At 39.7% G+C, this 20,903-nt stretch overlaps 1 protein-coding gene and 1 non-coding gene across 2 annotated transcripts in view; both read right to left on the minus strand.

Annotated features, from left to right (window-relative positions):
* The window catches only part of LOC134760004 (olfactory receptor 4N4C), a 222,055-nt gene that overhangs the window by 154,230 nt on the left and 46,922 nt on the right, over positions 1–20,903 (minus strand). The window lies entirely within an intron of this gene.
* Positions 19,973–20,046, minus strand: TRNAN-GUU (transfer RNA asparagine (anticodon GUU)). Its single transcript has one exon. It is a non-coding gene; the product is annotated as a tRNA-Asn (tRNA).

A 20,903-nucleotide genomic window follows, 5' to 3' on the forward strand; every position in this document is an offset into this window, starting at 1 on the left:
GCTGACAGTTATTCCTCATAACATTGCATTCTTTTTTTAAACTTAACTTCTAATCGCTGCCTAGGTTTATGAAATGGTATCATTCATCTAAAAGCAAAATACAGCTTTTAGGATGCCCTGTTGAGAATTTTCTTTCTCCTCAACCCTGGCTGACACAGAGGCTGACTTCATTGGCTTTAAATCCAAGTAGCAAATGAAAGAAAGATGATATCCGACAACCTACATGGTAAGTCAAATGGCACAACAGGGCACTTACTAGCACCTGGGAATACTCTAGGAACAGCAAAGATCACAAAAATTGCCTAGGGAAGGTACAAGATCCAGAAGAGTGAGTACCTTCAAAAACAATATTTTATAGTGACTGTTTTTCTCAGCTTATAAAAGTAATATATGTTGCTCATAGGAATTTTGAGAAACATAGACCTGTATGCATAAAGAAGAAAATTACAGAACCTGTCATTTGACCTTGTAATACTTGCCCCTATTAATTTTAAGTTTTATTTCTTTAGAGGAATTTTTCTGTTCTTCTGTGTTATTTACTTTTTCTACAAAAATGTATTTAAAGACTATATAAACTCACTATGCAAAGAACTCTGTAAAGATTGCATAAGAAGAAGCTATATAAACCTTAGCTACTCAAAGTCAGTATTACCTTATTGCTTATTAGAAATTTGGAATCCCAAACCCCATTCATTTCTTTTGAGTCAGAATCTACATTTTAACAAGCTCCTCAGGAAATGTTTCTGCACTTCTATGATTAACTTCTTTATTATTAATTTTTTCCACATCTCCAATTTCTATTTAATGGGTATAAATGTTTAAAATCTCTGAGTATTTTTAAGTGGCCCACAAGAAAATTTGTTTACAAGTTTATAATCCCTCCAGTAGTTTTTCTGAGCATCTTTTTATTGCACCTCCACCAACACTGGTGTTATAATTATTCATCTTTGCAAAAGCAAAATTATATATCTCATATTTAAATTAACAACCTTCATCTAGCAATGTGAAAGTTATTGACTTAGCTCTCACAATATACACTGAAATTTTATATTCACATTTTTAAATGCCCCTTAATTTTATTGAAAAGAATGCTATTTCCAATTTTAAAGGCATTTCAGCATGCAGGTATATAAATATATGTTCCAAAATATCCATTGCATTGAAAAGCATATAAAAACATAGTACTCACTTAGTAAACTTTTGTTGAGTTTTTGAAGTGGTTTAGGCCAGTAATCAGCTATAAAGTGGAATAAAATTTAGAAGACAAGCATTAAAAGATTGTATCTATCACATGTCTGCTCAATAAATGGTAACAAGGTGACATTTTACCTAAAATGAACTAAAATTCATGATGGAACAGTAATCAAAAAGTTAATGCTGTTATTTAAAGCAATTTTACTGAAAATATGTTAAGAAATATTGTTCTTTAATTATACAACTGCTGAAATTATATAAGATGAACGATAATGCAGCCAGTTCTTAAATTATCCAATAATAGAAAACCCAAGTCATCATGTCGTCTTTGAAGTAACCCTAAGGGGAAAAAAATTTGGAGAGAGACAGAGATAGAAACACAGACAGAGAGAGAGTGAATGGTGAAATAAAGTGGTTAGAAAGAAAGAATGGCCTTCTCTAAGAAATTTGGTGATATTGTCCCTGGACTAAGACCTAAACAAAAAGATCTTCCAAACTTCAGCTGAGAGCACTGTGGTGAGAGGGTCTTCCTGCTTGCAAGGTTTATGAGATGTACAAAGGTGAACAAAAAAGAATGGGCCATCTCTTGCCCTCAGAAGAGAGAGGTGCTGGACCCATCATAAACTAGAATACGAACATTCCAAAGGATTATCTCCATACCAGAGAAAGAAGAACAAAAGTGTCAAAGACAATTGACATGAAAATCCAGCAAATCTCAATTGTTTTAAATAGTGTAAGTTCCCCCAAACACAGGCAAATTAAATCTAAGTGTGCTGAGAGAATTTTCAGAAGTGATTTCAAAGCCATTATTGGTTTTCTTAAAGAAACCTGGAGAATGGAAGAAAATTTTTAAAAACTGAAATTGAGCAAAAGTTTTTTAATGCCATAAAGTACAAAAGCTGCTTGTAAAACTTTTTTATAAACAATCTATTTAATACTGTATGCCAGAATGTTTTCCAGAGATACAATGTCATTTTCTTTTTTTTCTTACAGTCTAGAGGTCTTTTATTTTTTTTTTAACATCTAATATGCCATGAATTCATAGGGAATAGGTTCCAGCAGCTCAGGCTCCTTCCCATTAGTTCTCACAAAGTGTGCTTTTCTGGGTGGTGCAGGGTGGCGAGTTGAACCCAGGTACCTTTGTCTTTGGCTTCTTTTTTTTCTGATCATTTTCGCGTTTCAGGAAGCTATCTTGGCTCTTAGAGTGCTTAATGTGTTCCATATGCACATTAATTCTCTTGGCAAGAGTCTTGCCCTTAGTTTGTTTACAACAATGCCAACAGCATGCTGGGGGACACTGTAGACTCTTCCAGTTTCACCATGGTGACACTTGTGGGGCACTCCTTTTTGAACAGTACACATTCCCTTGATGTCTGCAATATCACCTTTCTTATAGATTTGCATATACGTGGCCAAAGGAACAATTCCATGTCTTCCAAAAGGCCTAGAGAACATATATCGGGTGCCACTCCTCTTTCCCTTTGTGTTTGTCATTTTGGCGAAGTACTGGAAGACGGCAGTTCTGGCTGAAAAGCTACAATGTCATTTTCAACATCTTTGTACCATTTATCTATTTTTAGCCTAGCTGTCTGTATACAATTGCTGCTAACAATAAATGTTAACCTGAAAAGGCATTTTTTCATGTCCTACATATTTTAATCAGACTTACATGAAACATACAAGAAATGTTTCTCAAATAAAATAAAATAGAAAAGAAAGCTAATGCTTTGAAAGTCAATGCAAAGCCAAAAATATCTTAATAGACTGAAGCAGTTGGTGCAATTCAATCATTAACCTCCCTCACTTCAAAAACTCAACAACACAAGTGTCAGGGCCAATCTGATTTTAAATCAATCTATTTCTCTTGTAGGCAAACTCTAAGTGCTTTAGTAAAATGAAAAACCTCAATAAAAATCAAAAGTATAAAGTAACTGACCACAAAAACTAATGTTCACTTAAGTCTGCATGAGTTTCTACAGCAAAAAATGTTATAGCACCTCTGTGCTCTGTGTCAATCACACAGTATAAGGGGTATTATGTTCAGTTGTAGTACATCATATTTTCAGAAAAACATGATCAATCAAACGAAGGCTACCAGGATGATGAGCATCTGGAAATCACACCATATTCAATTGAAGAAACCAAGAGTGCTCGGTCTAAATAGAAAAGACTCAAAGAGGACGTGGGTGCTTTTCTCAAATATTTTTCAATGCTGCTTTATAGACTTATTCTGAGCACGATATAGCAGAAAGAACAAGTTATGCCTAGTGCTGCCACTCACTGTCTGCGCATCTGGGCTGGTTACTCAGCCCTCCTATGGCTCAATTATTACTTCCATAATTATTGGAAGAGGAAGAAGGGTAATGCATGTTCAAAATCCTAAAGGAGTATGTGCATAGGATGGGCTTGTTATAAGTGTTAGTTTCCCCTTTCTGAGGCAGAAGTGAGACCAAAACAATAAATCAAAATGGGAAAGTGACTCAGGAATACAAGAGAGAACAAGAAAATTTATTGCAACTTCTAAAACTGAAAGCTTCTCTGAAAGAGATGCCCTACCTTCCTTTGTAATGAGCTCTTTGTCATTGGTTATTCCAGCAGAAGCTAGATAATCAACTAACAAGAAGGTAAAAGAGAGGGACTCTTAGAGCTGGTGGAAGTGAGGCTGGAGAACCCTTAAAGTCTCTTCCAGCTCCAAGATTCACTGAGTTTAGATCAAGGAGAAAATGGGATCTTTAAGGTTCCATTCTAATCCATAATTTATCTGAGGCCAGTGAATGCGAGCAATACATTATTCCAAAAAATAGAAGGACAAACTTGACTGTATTTCCTTCAGAACACAGGAGAAAATGGGTGAACAAGGTACAATGTTCCATTTCCTTAAGTGGGTCCCTAGGACATAACACCTTGAATCGGTTGTCCCTCATGCAATAAAAACAAGTAGAAAACAGGGGCACAAGGAGGTAGTGGGAGAAAGGGGAAAATATATCTAATTGATGAAAACATTAGAAATAATGAAAGTAATGATAAATTAGGGGCTTCAAAGAAGACAAAAAACTGCTCACATCTTGGGGGTTACATTTATGCAGGAGTTTACTGGATTTTTTTTTCTAAAGAACTGATGTGGTTAAGAAAATGTGGACAGAGCATTGAGCTCTGGGCTTCTAGACTGGAAGGCATGTAGAAGGAAAAAGACAGGTGAAGCAGGGATGAGAGGTCCATATTCCAAACTTCTAGGCTAAATTTGGCCTAAATCAAAGCCTAAAAATTGGAAAGATTTCTATTTCCCTATGTTCAAAAAACATAGCCAGGTTTCTCCAGGGATTAATAAAACACTAATTCAAAAAATACCAGAGAGTAAATAGGTTGCATGCAAACTGGACTTCCACAAGGATGCCTGGTTTGAGATGATGGTTTTTAGTGCTGTTCTGTTATGGTTATGAGTGTAGTCTGATCCTCACTTCCACAGGAGTCCCCCAGAGAGCAGGGTGAGGAGGGGGCAGTGTGGGAAGAGATCAACCAGGAAGTTTTTCAGATTGCAACCTAAGTAGCCTTAATACAAACCACAGTGTAGCCATCAAGAAAGGATCCTATCGTTTAAGGCTACAGTGATATCCCTGCCAGGGAAGATAGCCTATCAGGAAAAAAATGAGAATTCAGGTGTGTCTGGTTGGCACAAAAAAAAAGTTTTTTAAAAAATAAAATGTATTATGTATATTTAAGGTATACAACATGATGTTACCAGATACATATATAAAGAAAATGATTACTATAGTGGAAGAAATTAATACACCCATCATCTCACAAGGTTACAAAGCAGTCTTATAATAATGAAGTCCAGAGCCCATTCCCCCACCACTTGTGGCAAGCATACTTATAATCTACTCATTTGGCAAATATCCTAAATACAATACACTAATATGAACAATTGTCTTCATGTTGTACATGAGATCTTTTGGCTTGTTCAGCCTACATATTTGCTATTTTGTATTTTTTTTTTTTACCTAAATCTTTCCATTTCTTAAAAAAAAAGTCTTAAAAAGAAACCTTATCATGAGGGAGTTACATCTTTGGTGTGGTCTAAAGGGCCTGGAAAGCACTCTCCTAATCATACACACACACACACACACACAGAGAAAGACTTACACACTTGTACTTAACCTGTCAAAAGGCTAAAATTTCATAGGCAAAAAAACATTCTTTTGCATTTTGAAACCACTTTAATTCATAAGATTAACAAGGGACTATAATATCCAACATAATAATACCTGAACAGTTTATAATAGCTCATATTTCTGTAGCATTTTATAATCTGTAAACTACTTTTGCATATACATATTGTTTCATGCAATTCTCATGTCAGCTTGGTATGTATGTATTATTATTCACATTTCACAGAGAAAGTAATGTAGGCTCAGAGATTAAGTCCTTTGCTGAAGAAACACTGCTTACTAAGTGACAGAGCAAGGATTTAAGTCCAGATCTGTTATGTCTCCAAAGCCCGTGCTGAGACACACTGGTGGAGTACAAACCCCATCTGGATCCCAGAACTGTATACATTCCAAAGCCTTCTTCATATGATTCTTATAATAACAAAGTCCAGCGCCCATGACTACACCATCTTACAGATAGAAAGTAAATAACGATAATGGCCTAGAAATGGTCACTTAACGTAGCTAAGTTGTAACTTGCTTAAAATCACTTTGTCACTATGCAGTTATTTTCATATCTGGCTTCTTAAGTCTCATGTTCTCTCCTATAATCTGCTTGAATAATATTACTGTTTCATTTAGTAAATCTGTTAATTTTAATTTTTTTATGTGAGTTACCCATACCAACACTGACCTCTCAGTTTAGCTTTAGCCAGCCACCTATATGTATTTTCCATCATGTTCTCCAAAGCTGGCTGCACCAGGCAACCCAATGAGAATGCAGAAAGGAAATTTTGAATTTATATTTTTATTTTGATTCCAATAAAACTTTTTCAAAGCGTTACCAATTTTTACTATGTTGATGGACAGCAGTTTATATATAATTTATAGTGAATAGTCTTATATAGAAGGGTATAGTCAATAACTGTATTGTTGGGGAGTCTGATCAATAAAGGAGTAGAAACCACTGGTCTAGTCTATACCCCCTTCCCTATGACCAGGAAAGTGTGCTTGCTCTCCTGGGGAGGAATTGGGAGGAATAATTCCCTCTGGATATGTAATTTGTGCTCTAATCCTCACAGGATGGCAGAAAATGACCTCAGAGGCCAGAAATATCTCCGATACTGTGAGAGACTTGATCCTCTTGGGCTTCTCTTGCCTCTGGGAAATATGGGTCTTCCTCTTTTTCACATTCTTTGTGACTTACATACTGACTGTCCTTGGAAACCTGGTTATCATGTGTGCAGTGCGCTTGGACCACAGGTTCCACACCACCATGTGCATTCTGCTGGCCAACTTCTCCTTCCTGGAGATATGTTATGTCAACTCTGATGTGCCCAACATGCTAGCAAACTTCCTTTCCAAAAACAAAAGCATTTCCTTAGCTCGATGTCTCCTCCAGTTATACTTCTTCTTCTCACTGGGCATAACTGAATGCTTATTTCTCTCCATCATGTCCTATGACTGGTTCCTGGCAATCTGTTGCCCCCTACACTATCCTACTGTCATGACTATTAAGTTTTGTAGCAGCCTGATCATCTTTTTCTGCATCTATGGTTTCCTCTGGTTTCTAGTCACAGTTATACACATTACCCAGCTGCCATTTTGTGACTGAAACATGATTGATGACTTTCTATGTGACCTCAGTCCCCTGCTGGCCCTGGCATCAGCCTGTGTCCCAATCCCAGGGACTGTTCTCATATGTGGCACCATGAATTCACTCCTCATCTTTGCGACCATTTTCTACATTATTGGCTACTATACCCTGGTGCTGAGGTCTGTGATGCAGGTACCCTCTGCTGCTGGCCAGAAGAAGGCCTTCTCCACCTGCTCCTCACACCTGGCTGTCACGTTTTTATTTTATAGCTCAGTCATGATGACATATGTGAGCCCAGGGTCAGGATGAGCAGAAAGCATGCAGAAGTTCACAACTTTGTTCTACTCAGTTTTGACCCCTTTGTTCAACCCCATGATCTACAGCCTCCAGAATAAAGAAATGAAGGATGCCTTGAAGAAAGTTCTAGGAGGCTCCTAAAATTGGTCTGTGATGTTAGTGAGTTATTCCCAAGTAAGTTCAGACTGTGAGCCCCCTAGCAGTGAAGAGCTGAGAAACTGGCAAGTAGATGTGAACTTTTCAAAGGAGACATTTCAAAATCCTAAATGCCATGTTATCAATGAATCCTTTCCCCAGGCAGAATTAATTGCCTCTTCTACAGCACATTACTTACACTTCTATTTAACATGTCTTTCATTTTTCTTGTATTATGCTCAGCTATTTACAAATGTGTCTTCACATGCCTCCCATCTTTATTAGATTTTAAGTTCCTTGAGAGCAGGAACTATGCTTTATTAATTTCTGTTAATTCCAGAACCCAACACGGTACCTAGCATATATGTCAATAATATTAATTTAAATAAAATAAATATATTACTTCATATTTCCTTATTAGTTTCTATCATTTTTCATGGTCAGGACAATATCTAAAGAAACCACACAAACTCTGTAACAATCTATATTTTATATGTTTTATACATGAAATGAAAAGAACTTTCATATAAGAACATGAGGTCAACTTTGACTGGTAGGACGAGCTATTACCTGATAATCGAATCAATGGAAAAGTTTTACCACAAGAAAGTGAATGTCTAAGAAATCATCTCCTTCCTTCCCCTCCTCAATCCCTTTGTCTGATGTCAGTTGCATTATTTCATTTTCTTCTTACTAACCATGCTTCCACTCCTGTATATTTTAAAATATGTCCCACAATCCTTGCTACTGAAAGTGTGGTCTTTGATCATCAGCTGTGTGTCACTGGAGAGCTTTTTAGAAGGCAGGGTCTGAGGACTGGATTGGGGCAGTTCCAAGATGGCCTAATAGGAACAGCTCCAGTCTACAGCTCCCAGCATGAGTGACACATAAGATGAATGATTTCTGCATTTCCAACTGAGGTACCAGGTTCATCTCACTGGGGATTGTCAGACAGTGGGTGCAGGAGAGTGGGTGCAGTGCACCAAGTGTGAGCCAAAGCAGGCAGGGCATCACCCCACCCAGGAAGCACAAGGGGTCAGGGAATTCCCTTTCCTAGCCAAGGAAAGGGGTGACAGATGGCACCTGGAAAATTGGGTCACTCCCACCCTAATACTGTGCTTTTCTGATGGTCTTAGCAAATGGCACACAAGAGATTATATCCCGCACCTGGCTCACAGGGTCCCACACCCACAGAGCCTCGCTCATTGCTAGCACAGCAGTCTGAGATCAAACTGCAAGGTGGCAGCGAGGCTGGGGGAGGGGCGCCCACCATTGCTGAGGCTTGAGTAGGTAAACAAAGGGGCTGGGAAGCTTGAACTGGGTGGAGCCCACTGCAGCTCAAGGAGTCCTGCCTGCCTCTGTAGACTCCACCTCTGGGGACAGGGCATAGCCAAACAAAAGGCAGCAGAAATCTCTGCAGACTTAAATGTCCCTCTCTGACAGCTTGGAAAACAGTAGTGGTTCTCCCAGCATGCAGTTTGAGATCTGAGAACAGACAGTCTGCCTCCTCAAGTGGGTCCCAGACCCCTGAGTAGCCTAACTGGGAGGCACCTGCCAGTAGGGGCAGACTGACATCTCACATGGCTGGGTACCCCTCTGAGACAAAATTTCCAGAGGAATGATCAGGCAGCAACATTTGCTGTTCACCAATATCCACTGTTCTGCAGCCTCCACTGCTGAAAGCCAGGCAAACAGGGTCTGGAGTAGACCTCCTACAAATTCCAACAGACCTGCAGCTGAGGGTCCTGACTGTTAGAAGGAAAACTAACAAACAGAAAAGACATCCACACCAAAACCCCATCAGTATGTCACCATCATCAAAGACCAAAGGTAGATAAAACCACAAAGATGGGGAAAAAACAGAGCAGAAAAACTGAAAATTCTACAAATCAGAGCACCTCTCCTCCTTCAAAGGAATGCAGCTCCTCACAAGCAATGGAACAAAGCTGGATGGGGAATGACTTTGATGAGTTGGGAGAAGAAGGCTTCAGATGATCAAACTTCTCCGAGTTAAAGGAGGAAGTCCAAACCCATGGCAAAGAAGTTAAAAATCTTGAAAAAAGATTAGATGAATGGCTAACTAGAATAATCAATGCAGAGAAGTCCTTAAAGGACCTGATGGAGCTGAAAACCATGGCACGAGAACTATGTGACGAATACACAAGCTTCAGTAGCCGATTCGATCAAATGGAAGAAAGGTTATCAGTGATGGAAGATCAAATGAATGAAATGAATCAAGAAGAGAAGTTTAGAGAAAAAAGAATAAAAAGAAATGAACAAAACCTCCAAGAAATATGGGACTGTGTGAGACGACCAAATCTACATCTGATTGGTGTACCTGAAAGCGTCAGGGAGAATGGAAGCAAGTTGGAAAACACTCTGCAGGATATTATCCAGGAGAACTTCCCCAATCTAGCAAGGCAGGCCAACATTCAAATTCCAGAAATACAGAGAACGCCACAAAGATACTCCTCAAGAAGAGCAACTCCAACACACATAATTGTTAGATTCACCAAAGCTGAAATGAAGGAAAAAATGTTAAGGGCAGCCAGAGAGAAAGGTCAGGTTACCCCCAAAGGGAAGCCCATCAGACTAACAGCGGATCTCTCGGCAGAAACTCTACAAGCCAGAAGAGAGTGGGGGCCAATATTCAACATTCTTAAAGAAAAGAATTTTCAACCCAGAATTTCATATCCAGCCAAACTAAGCTTCATAAGTGAAGGAGAAATAAAATACTTTACAGACAAGCAAATGCTGAGAGATTTTGTCATCACCAGGCCTGCCCTAAAAGAGCTCCTGAAGGAGGCACTAAACATGAAAGGAGCAATCTGTGCCAGTCACTTCAAAAACATGCCAAATAGTAAAGAGCATTGAGGCTAGGAAGAAACTGCATCAACTAAAGAGCAAAATAACCAGCTAACATCATAATGACAGGATCAAATTCACACATAACCATATTAACCTTAAATGTAAATGGGCTAAATGCTCCAATTAAAAGACACAGACTGGCAAATTGGATAAAGAATCAAGACCCATCAGTGTGCTGTATTCAGGAAACCCATCTCACGTGCAGAGACACACATAGGCTCAAAATAAAAGGATGGAGGAAGATCTACCAAGCAAATGGAAAACAAAAAAAGGCAGGGGTTTCAATCGTAGTCTCTGATAAAACAGACTTTAAACCAACAAAGATCAAAAGAGACAAAGAAGGCCATTACATAATGGTAAAGGGATCAATTCAACAAGAAGAGCTAACTATCCTAAATATATATGCACCCAATACAGGAGCACCCAGATTCATAAAGCAAGTCCTTAGAGACCTACAAACAGACTTAGACTCCCACAAAATAATAACGGGAGACTTTAGCACCCCACTGTCAACATTAGACAGATCAATGAGACAAAAAGTTAACAAGGATATTGTCCCTGTTTGCAGATGATATGACTGTATATCTAGAAAACCCCATTGTCTCAGCCCAAAATCACCTTAAGCTGATAAGCAACTTCAGCAAAGTCTCAGGATACAAGATCAATGTGCAAAAATCACAAGCATTTTTATACACCAATAACAGACAAAGAGAGTCAAATCATGAGTGAGCTCCCATTCACAATTGCTTCAAAGAGAATAAAATACCTAGGAATCCAACTCACAAGGGATGTGAAGGACCTCTTCATGGAGAACTAGAAACCACTGCTCAAAGAAATAAAATAGGATACAAACAAATGGAAGAACATTCCATGCTCATGGGTAGGAAGAATCAATATCGTGAAAATGGCCACACTGCCCAAGGTAATTTATGGATTCAATGCCATCCCCATCAAGCTACCAATGACTTTCTTCACACAGTTTTAAAAAACTACTTTAAAGTTCACATGGAACCAAATAAGAGCCCACAATGCCAAGTCAATCCTAACCCAAAAGAACAAAGCTGGAGGCATCATGCTACCTGACTTCAAACTATGCTACAAGGCTACAGTAACCAAAAGAGCATGGTGCTGGTACCAAAACAGAGATATTGACCAATGCAACAGAACAGAGCCCTCAGAAATAATGCCACATATCTACAACTATCTGATCTTTGACAAACCTGACAAAAACAGGTAATGGGGAAATGATTCCCTATTTAATAAATGGTGCTGGGAAAACTGACCAGCCATATGGAGAAAGCTGAAACTGGATCCCTTCCTTACACCTTATACAAAAATTAATTCAAGATGGATTAAAGACTTAAATGTTAGACCTAAAACCATAAAAATCCTAGAAGAAAAACTAGGCAATTCCATTCTGGACATAGGCATGGGCAAGGACTTCATGTCTAAAACACCAAAAGCAATGGCAACAAAAGCCAAAATTGACAAATGGGATCTAATTAAACTAAAGAGCTTCTGAACAGCAAAAGAAATTACCATCAGAGTGAACAGACAACCTACAGAATGGGAGAAAATTTTTGCAATCTACTCATCTGACAAAGGGCTAATATCCAGAATTTATAATGAACTCCAACAAATTTACAAGAAAACAAACAAACAACCCCATCAACAAGTGGGCAAAGGATATGAACAGACACTTCTCAAAAGAAGACATTTATGTAACCAAAAGACACATGAAAAAATGCTCATTATCACTGGCTATCACAGAAGTGCAAATCAAAACCACAATGAGCTACCATTTCACACCAGTTAGAATGGTGATCATTAAAAAGTCAGGGAACAACAGGTGTTGGAGAGGATGTGGAGAAATAGGAACACTTTTACACTGTTGGTGGCACTGTAAGCTAGTTCAACCATTGTGGAAGTCGGTGTGGCAATTCCTCAGGGATCTAGAACTAGGAATGCCATTTGACCCATCCATCCCATTACTGGCTATATACCCAAAGGATTATAAATCATGCTGCTATAAAGACACATGCACACGTATGTTTATTGTGGCACTATTCACAATAGCAAAGATTTGGAACCAACCTAAATGTCCAACAATGATAGACTGGATTAAGAAAATGTGGCACATATATAGCATGGAATACTATGCAGCCATAAAAATGATGAGTTCCCGTCCTTTGTAGGGAAATGGATGAAGCTGGAAACCATCATTCTCAGCAAACTATCGCAAAGACAGAAAACCAAACACCGCATGTTCTCACTCATAGGTGGGAATTGAACAATGAGAACACTTGGACATAGGGTGGGGAACATCACACCCTGGGGCCTCTCAGGGGATGGGCGGCTGGGGGAGGGATAGCATTAAGAGAAATTCCTAATGTAAATGATGAGTTGATGGGTGCAGCAAACCAACATGGCACATGTATACCTATGTATCAAACCTGCGCGTTTTGCACAGGTACCCTAGAACTTAAAGTACAATTTAAAAAATGTTGTACCCAAAATAGGTGTCTCTTCTGAATGTTCTTTACATACTTATGTTTGGAAGATTACACATAGTAAAAAGGATTGAGAATATGAAGAAAATTTTGTATGGCAACTTATGCAGTCATTCGTTTAAAATATGTCTGAGAAAAACTATCTCTGCATTGTACTAGCTTTTGGATTATCCCAGATTATCAAAATTTCCTTCCTTCCCTCAGGGAGATCACAATTCTGTAATGGAAGTAAACTTTTTTAACCTTTCTTGTTCAGTAACAGTTTGATTGAAATATAATTCATATACCATACACTTCACCCTTTTAAAGTGTACAATTCAGTGTTTTTAGTTCATTTACATAGTTGTGCAACTACTACCACAATAAACTTTAGGATAATTTCACAACCCCACTTTCCCTACCACCAAAAAATATTCCAAACCCATTAGCAGTCGCTCCCTGGAAACCACTAATTCACTTTCTGTCTCTCTGTATTCACCTATTCTGGGTATTGCCCTAATACCAAAAACAGGAAAGGACATAACAAAAAAATAGAACTGCAGATCAACATCCCTGATGAAGATAGATGCAAAAATCCTTAACAAAAAACTAGCTAACTGAATCCAACAGCATATCGAGAAGATATTCTACCACATTCAAGCAGGTTTCATACCAGGGATATAGGGATGATTTCACATATACAAGTCAATAAATGTGATACACCACATAAACAGAATTAAAAACAAAAATCACATGATCATCTCAATAGATTCAGAAAAAGTATTCGACAAAAATCCAGCATCCCTTTATGATCAAAACTTTCAGCAAAATCAGCATACAAGGGATATACCTCAATGTAGTAAAACCCATTTATGACAAACCCACTGCCAACATAATACTGAATGGGGAAAAGTTGAAAGCATTCCCTCTGAGAACTGGAACAAGACAAGAATGCCCGTTGTCACCACTTTATTCAACATAGTACTGGAAGTCCTAGCCAGAGCAATCAGACAAGAGAAAGAAGTAAAGGGCATCCAAATCATTAAAGAGGAAGTCAACCACTCTTTGTTGATGATATGATTGTATACCTGGAAACCCTAAAGACTCCTCTAAAAAGCACCTAGAACTGATCAATGAATTCAGCAAAGTTTCAGGATACAAAATCAATGTACACAGATCAGTAGCCCTGCTACACACAAACTGTGACCAAGCTGAGAATCAAATCAAGAACTCAACCCCTTTTACAATGGCTGCGCGTGCACACACACACACACACACACACACACACACACTACTTAGGAATATACCTAACCAAGGAGGTAGAAAACAAAGCAGTATTCCTCTACAAGAAAAACTACAAAACACTGCTGAAAGAAATCATAGACGACATAAACAAATGGAAACACATTCCATGTTAATGAATGAGTAGAATCAATATTGTGAAAATGATCATACTGCCAAAAGCATTCTACAAAGTCAATGCAATTCCCACCAAAATACCACCAACATTCTTCACAGAACTAGAAAAAAAAAAACCCAAAATTCATATGAAACCAAAAAAGAGCCTGCATAGCCAAAGTAAAACTAAGCAAAAAGAACAACCTGGAGGCATCACATTACCTGATTTCAAACTACACTATAAGGCCATAGTCACCAAAACAGCATGGCACTGGTATAAAAATAGGCACATAGACCAATGGGACAGAATAGGGAACCCAGAAATAAACCTAAATATTCACAGCCAACTGATCTTTGACAAAGCCAACAAAAACATAAGGTAGGGAAAAGACACCCTATTCAACAAATGGTGCTGGTATAATTGGCTAGCCACATGTAGGAGAATGAAACTGGATCCTCATCTCTCTCCTTATACAAAATCAACTCAAGATGGATCAAGGACTTAAATCTAATACCTAAAACCATAAAAATTCTAGAAAATAACATCAGAAAAGCCCTTCTAGACATTGGCTTAGGCAAGGATTTCATGACCAGGAACCCAAAAGCAAATGCAGTACAAACAAATAGATGGGACTTAATTAAACTAAAGAGCTTTTGCACAGCAAAAGGAAAAGTCAGCAGAGTAAACAGACAACACACAGAGTGGAAGAAAATCTTCACAATCTATACATCCAACAAAGGACTAATATCCAGAATCGAAAACAAACTCAAACAAATCAGCAAGAAAAAAAATAATCCCATCAAAAAGTGGGCTAAGGCCATGAATAGACAATTCTCAAAAGAAGATATCCAAATGGCCAACAAACACATGAGAAAATGCTCAACATCATTAATGATCAGGGAAATGCAACTCAAAACCACAATGCAATACCACCTGACTCCCACAAGAATGGTCATAATCAAAAATTCAAAAAATAATAGATGTTGGCATGCATGCAGTAAAATGGGAACACTTCTACACTGCTGGTGGGAATTTAAACTAGTACAACCACACAGAAAATGGTGTGGAGATTACTTAAAGAACTAAAAATAGAACTACCATTTGACCCAACAATCCCACTACTGGGTATCTACCTAGAGGAAAAGAAGTCATTATACGGAAAAGATACTTGCACATGCATGCTTATAGCAGCACAATTCGCAATTTCAAAAATGTGGAACCAGCCCAAATGCCCATCAATCAACGAGTGGATAAAAAAAATGTGGTGTATATATATGATGGAATACTACTCAGCCAGAAAAAGGAATGAATTAATAGCATTCGCAGCAACCTGGATGGGATTAGAGTCTATCATCCTAAGATAATGGGATTAGAGTCTATCATCCTAAAATCATGGCATTAGAGTCAAAGATCTCAGGAATACCTGATGAACAAGTTGTGTTTATCACTCAGCATAGCAAGGGATAACAAATTTCATGGGGGAACTCTGGGATGTCTCAGTATGAAGATGTTAGAAAGAACCTATTATAGGATTTGTGCTATGTTGGGTGATTTCGGGGAGGGTCTAAGGAAGTGGTAGTTTGCTCCAGTTGGACGCTGTCAGAAAGCAAGGGCAGTTCTATGACTAGGGTTTTTGTTTGTTTGTTTGTTTGCTGGTTTTTTTTTTTTTTTTACTTTAAGTTCTGGGATACATGTGCAGAATGTGCAGGTTTGTTACATAGGTATACATGTGCCATGGTGGTTTGCTGCAGATTTCAACGCGTCATCTATGTTTTAAGCCCCACATGCATTAGGTATTTGTATGACTAGGTATTTTAACAAATCTAATCCATAGGCTTAAAGATTTGCCTCCATCTTAGAGGTATCTATCTCTAAAATCATTCTTGTGATTCCTCGGCTGTCTGCTGTCTTCTGTCTGCGGCTGTACGCTGCCTGCTGTCTCTCTGCTTTTTATGTGATTGGCATTCAGTAGAATGCAGGTTCTGAGCACCTCATGTAGCAGAATGAGAGTCTCCTCTGCTGCCATCCTCATCAGCTTCCCTTATGTCTTGTTTACTCTTCATTCTACCACCGCAAGGTGTTTCTCTCCAACCCCTCTCCTCTCAGATTGTTCTCACACAGAGGCCATCATTTCCTAACATTGTGCTGGGCCAGAAGAACAGTAACCAGATCCCTTCCCATACCAAAGCGGCAACTATTTCGGAAAAGCCTCCTTCATGTTGCAGCCATTGGACATGATAATACATGTGATGTGCTGCCATTTGTTGAGAATCATGTGAAAATTAAGCTTCTGCCCCATCACACTAAAGTTCCAGCCCTGAGTCCCCACGGTTTTCTCCCTAGGCTAAGATAGAAAGGAAGAACATGAAATGTGCAGAAAGCATTCTCTTAAGCAAACATGTATAACTTGCCTAAATTGTAATTATTTCCTGGAACAGGATGCACCTCTAACCTCTACAGGCAGATCACAGATTCCATTGTCCAGCTGTATAATGAATTCTTCTTCTCAGAGAAGAAGAATCTCCCCAGCTTGCCTGAATCAAATTTCTAGAGGTAAACGGTGAAAGGCCACAATATGAAGTCACTCTCAGATGAGTCCCTTCTCTTGTCACACCCCACAGTAGAAACAAAAGAGGACAGGGAGGCCAGAGCTGCTCAAAGCCTTATAACCCACAATTCTCATAGTTATTCTCAACTTATAGAGGGCTGCTTTCTAGATGCTCCCCCTCCAGGACTGCAGACTGCCAAGCTCCAGGAATAAGTAGCTCTGAGAAATATACTATTTAGCTGCAAGCCACACTCACTATTGCAAATTGGAGAAAAGAAGGACAAACTTAAATGGTGAAAAGATTAAGAGAACAACATGGTGAAACCGCATCTCTAATAAAAATACAAAAATTAGCCGGGCCTGATGGCATGCACCTATAGGCCCAGCTACTCGGGAGCCTGAGGCAGGAGGATCATTTAAACCCAGAAGGCAGAGGTTGCAGTGAGCCAAGATTGTGCTACTGCACTCTAGCCTGGGTGACAGAGGAAGAATCCATCTCAAAAAAAAAAAAAAGAAAAAAGAAAGAAAGAAAAGATTTAAGAGAACAATTATTTTAATTGAATACATTTTGTCAAGATTAAATCAACTTTCCCCTAGAATACTGAAAGAATAAGCAATCACAATTTAGATTCTAAGTAACTGGTCTTTGAGGAAGTGTGAAAAGCAAAAAGGTGCCACAAGCCAAAAAAAGGAGCAAAAGTCCTACTTTTCAAACTGATGAAAATAAAGTACTAAAAAATTGAAATCACCATAGTTCTTCTTGGTCCTTGGCAAAATACAAATGTACTAATTCAAATTATAATATCCTAGCTACCCTATTGTGTGCAGCTCTTACCACTGAGGAGAAAAACCAAACCCAAACAAAAGTGTGTTCAAGTTGGCTAAAATGTTTACAAACCTGCAAAATCTCTTCAGCCTATCCCTTAAACTCCAGACTTGGTATTTATGAAGTTCTGCTGTGTACGATACCCACCTTAATAACCATTCTTGCACAAGTTCTGTTAGGTATAAGCCAAGATGACACGAGTTTTTTTGTTTGTTTGTTTGTTTTTTACCCTCTCATGCCTATGTTTGCTTTTGCTTCCAAAGGCCCTTCTGAGTAAGGACTGTCCTCAGACTACTGGAGTCACTTAGTCACAAGCTCACCTGAGGCTCAGAGCTGGCAACACCTGGGAGTTTATGTCAATCCCACAGCACCCAGCAACCCTGCCTGCAAAATATTTACCCATGAGTGACAGGTTCACATGTATGAAAGCCCAGCTCCTTGACTTGAGGGGCAACTTTTGCGGTGAATTAGCTTTGGGAAAAGGAATCCAGAGGCCAACTTTGCAAAAATGCAGATAGATAAAATAGGAAGAAATCTTTGCCTTGGAAGTCCAGTTGAGAAAGAGAGTGATTTACTTGAGACTGTGAAAACAGAGACTAAAATCTTTACTTTCTCTGGGAAAGAAGCTGATGGTGAAAGAGAAACAAAGAGAATGGTGGGAAATAGCGTGGGCCTATTCAGTAGCTTTAAACCATTCTGTCATATTATAAAGCATGGTGAGGTTTTAACTAACACAAGTGCCTGGACTCTACACATAGAGATTCTGATTTAAATGCTTCCAGGTGGGTGGAAGCCATTAGTAGTCTTAAAAAGCTCCCAAGTGATTTTACCATGTGGCTAGAGATGAAAAGGACAATCTACCTACTAGAATCTCAAGTCACCAGCATTGAAGTGTCCCAAATGTGCAGCAACCTCATAGAAAAAACTTAACACCACCCATTGATGGAATCTGCCTTCCTCTCTCCATGGTCTTGTTTGCATAGCGTGGAACATGGAGAAGAGATAAAGAGGTAGATGGAGAGATTGAACCTGGAATTTGCCTATGGAGAGCAGTTTCTCAAACTTTTCTGACCACAAGATGCAGTGAGAAATATACAATACTTTGTGATCAGTTTTTTTGTTTTTTTTTTTTAAGACGGAGTCTCGCTCTGCTGCCCAGGCTGGGTGCATTGGCATGATCTTGGCTCACTGCAAGCTCCACCCTCCTGGGTTCACACCATTCTCCTGCCTTAGCCTCCTAAGTAGCTGGGACTACAGGCACCCACCACCACGCCCAGCTAATTTTTTTTTTTTTTTTTTTGTATTTATAGTAGAGACGGGGTTTCACCATGTTAGCCAGGATGGTCTCGATCTCCTGACTACGTGATCTGCCCACCTCGGCCTCCCAAAGTGTTGGGATTACAGGCGTGAGCCACCGCACCTGGCCAACAATTTTTTTCTTTTTTTAATGAACAGAGCATCAGTAAATGATACTGCAAGTTTAAGACACCTAATAGTCAAGTTAAAGGAGTCCTCCAGGCAGAAAGAAACTGACACCAGATGAAAATCTGGATGAAAAAAAAAAAGACACTAGAAATGACATCTACATAGGCAAATATATAATTTTAACATCTGACTGTTTAGCTGGGCACGATGGCGCACACCTGGAATCCCAGCATTTTGGGAGGCCGAGGAAGGTGGATCACTTGAGGTCAGGAATTTGAGACCAGCCTGGCCAACATGGTGAAACTTCCTCTCTACTAAAAATTCAAAAGTTAGTCAGATGTGGTAGCCCATGCCTGTAATCTCTGCTACTCCGGAGTCTGAGTCAGGAGAATTGCTCGAACCCGGAAAGCAGAGGTTGCAGTGAGCCAAGACTGTGCCACTGCACTCCAGCCTGTCCGATAGAGTAAGACTCGTCTTAAAAACACCACCACCAACAACAAAAAAACAAAAACAAACAAACAAGCAAAAACACATCTCACTCTTGAAACAAAATAGAGATGGATTGTAAGGTTTATAACACGTGTAAAGTAAAATGCGTGACAATAGCATAAAGGCAGGGAGAGGAGTTATGTGAAGAGGTATGATACCACTTGAAGGCAGACTGTGATGGGTTAATTTTTGTGGAAAGCAAGGCAGAATTTTTGAAGTTTGTTTCTTCAAATACTTTCAGTTTCCTGTACATACAAGCTAGTTTGTTCTGCAGAGATCTTCTTTTCTAGGAGGCTCGGAGGGGGACCTTCTGCTGTGTGTCCTCCTGGGATGCACAAGACACAAGGGAACAGTCTTTCACTTTTCAATACAGTGATAGGCCTGAGGAGAAACAACTGCAATTTTTTTTTTTTTTTTTTTTTTTGATGAGTTGGGATTCTCACTGGTCTTGAACTTCCGAGCTCAGTGGAGGCTTCCCCTACGTCGGCCTCTCAAAGTGTTGGGATTAATAGGCCTGAGGCACTGCACCTGGCCACAACCACCAACATTTAAAATCATGTCCCTGGGTGGATTTGAACCACCAACCTTCCAGTTAACAGCCGAACGCGGTAACCGATTGCGCCACTGAGGCAACCTCAATTGCCTCCTTTCATCTCCATGAAGATTAAGCAATCACTAAACTCTAGGGGTTGCCATTTGCTTTCTGCAGGACAACTGTGCAGACTACAAAGCTTTGGAAAACCGGAGAGGCTGAGTCGACTAACCGTGCTGTTGCACGTTAGAAATGCGTGCATCGCGTGACTCTAAAGCCAGAAGGGCGGCCGAATGGCTTTCACCCTGCGTTGACCGTCGCCTGCTTCAGAAGCCAGTGCCTCTGGAAATGCCTGGATCTGCGACCCCAGTCTGAGCCAAGTAGGGCCCAAGGGAAGCTGAACTCCCCGACGGCTCTCATGGTAGCTCTTTCTGTTTTTTTGCGCCACCTTCAGGCAATCATCTGCTCCGCTTGCTCTCCCCTCACTCAACTTGGCTTCAGTAGATGGGGTCCCTGGGGCGGGAGCGGGAAAGAGGCAGGGGAGTCAAAAGGGAAAACGTGAAAAGGAGGAGGGAGAAGCAGGGGAGACCAGGACGAGACAATGGGACAGCCCAGGACGCCGGTGCAGAGGGCACCGGCTGGATGCAGAGAAGATGGGACATGTATCAGAATGGAGAGGGGGAAAAGGGGAGAAGATGTGAGAGAAAATCACAAGAACCTGTAGCTGCCCAGGAATAAAGAAGTAAAAATCGCATAATGTTTTTACATCAATAAAAATAAAATCGGGGGACCAGGCGCGGTGGCTCACGCCTGTAATCCCAGCACTTTGCCAGGCCGAGGTGGGTGGATCAATCAGTTGAAGTCAGGAGTTCGAGACCAGCTTGGCCAACATGGGGAAAGCCGGTCTCTACTACAAATACAAAAATTAGCTGGGCGTGGTGGCGCACGCTTGCAGT

Source organism: Pongo abelii, chromosome 15 (assembly GCF_028885655.2).
Source record: "Pongo abelii isolate AG06213 chromosome 15, NHGRI_mPonAbe1-v2.0_pri, whole genome shotgun sequence".
NCBI lineage: Eukaryota > Metazoa > Chordata > Mammalia > Primates > Hominidae > Pongo > Pongo abelii.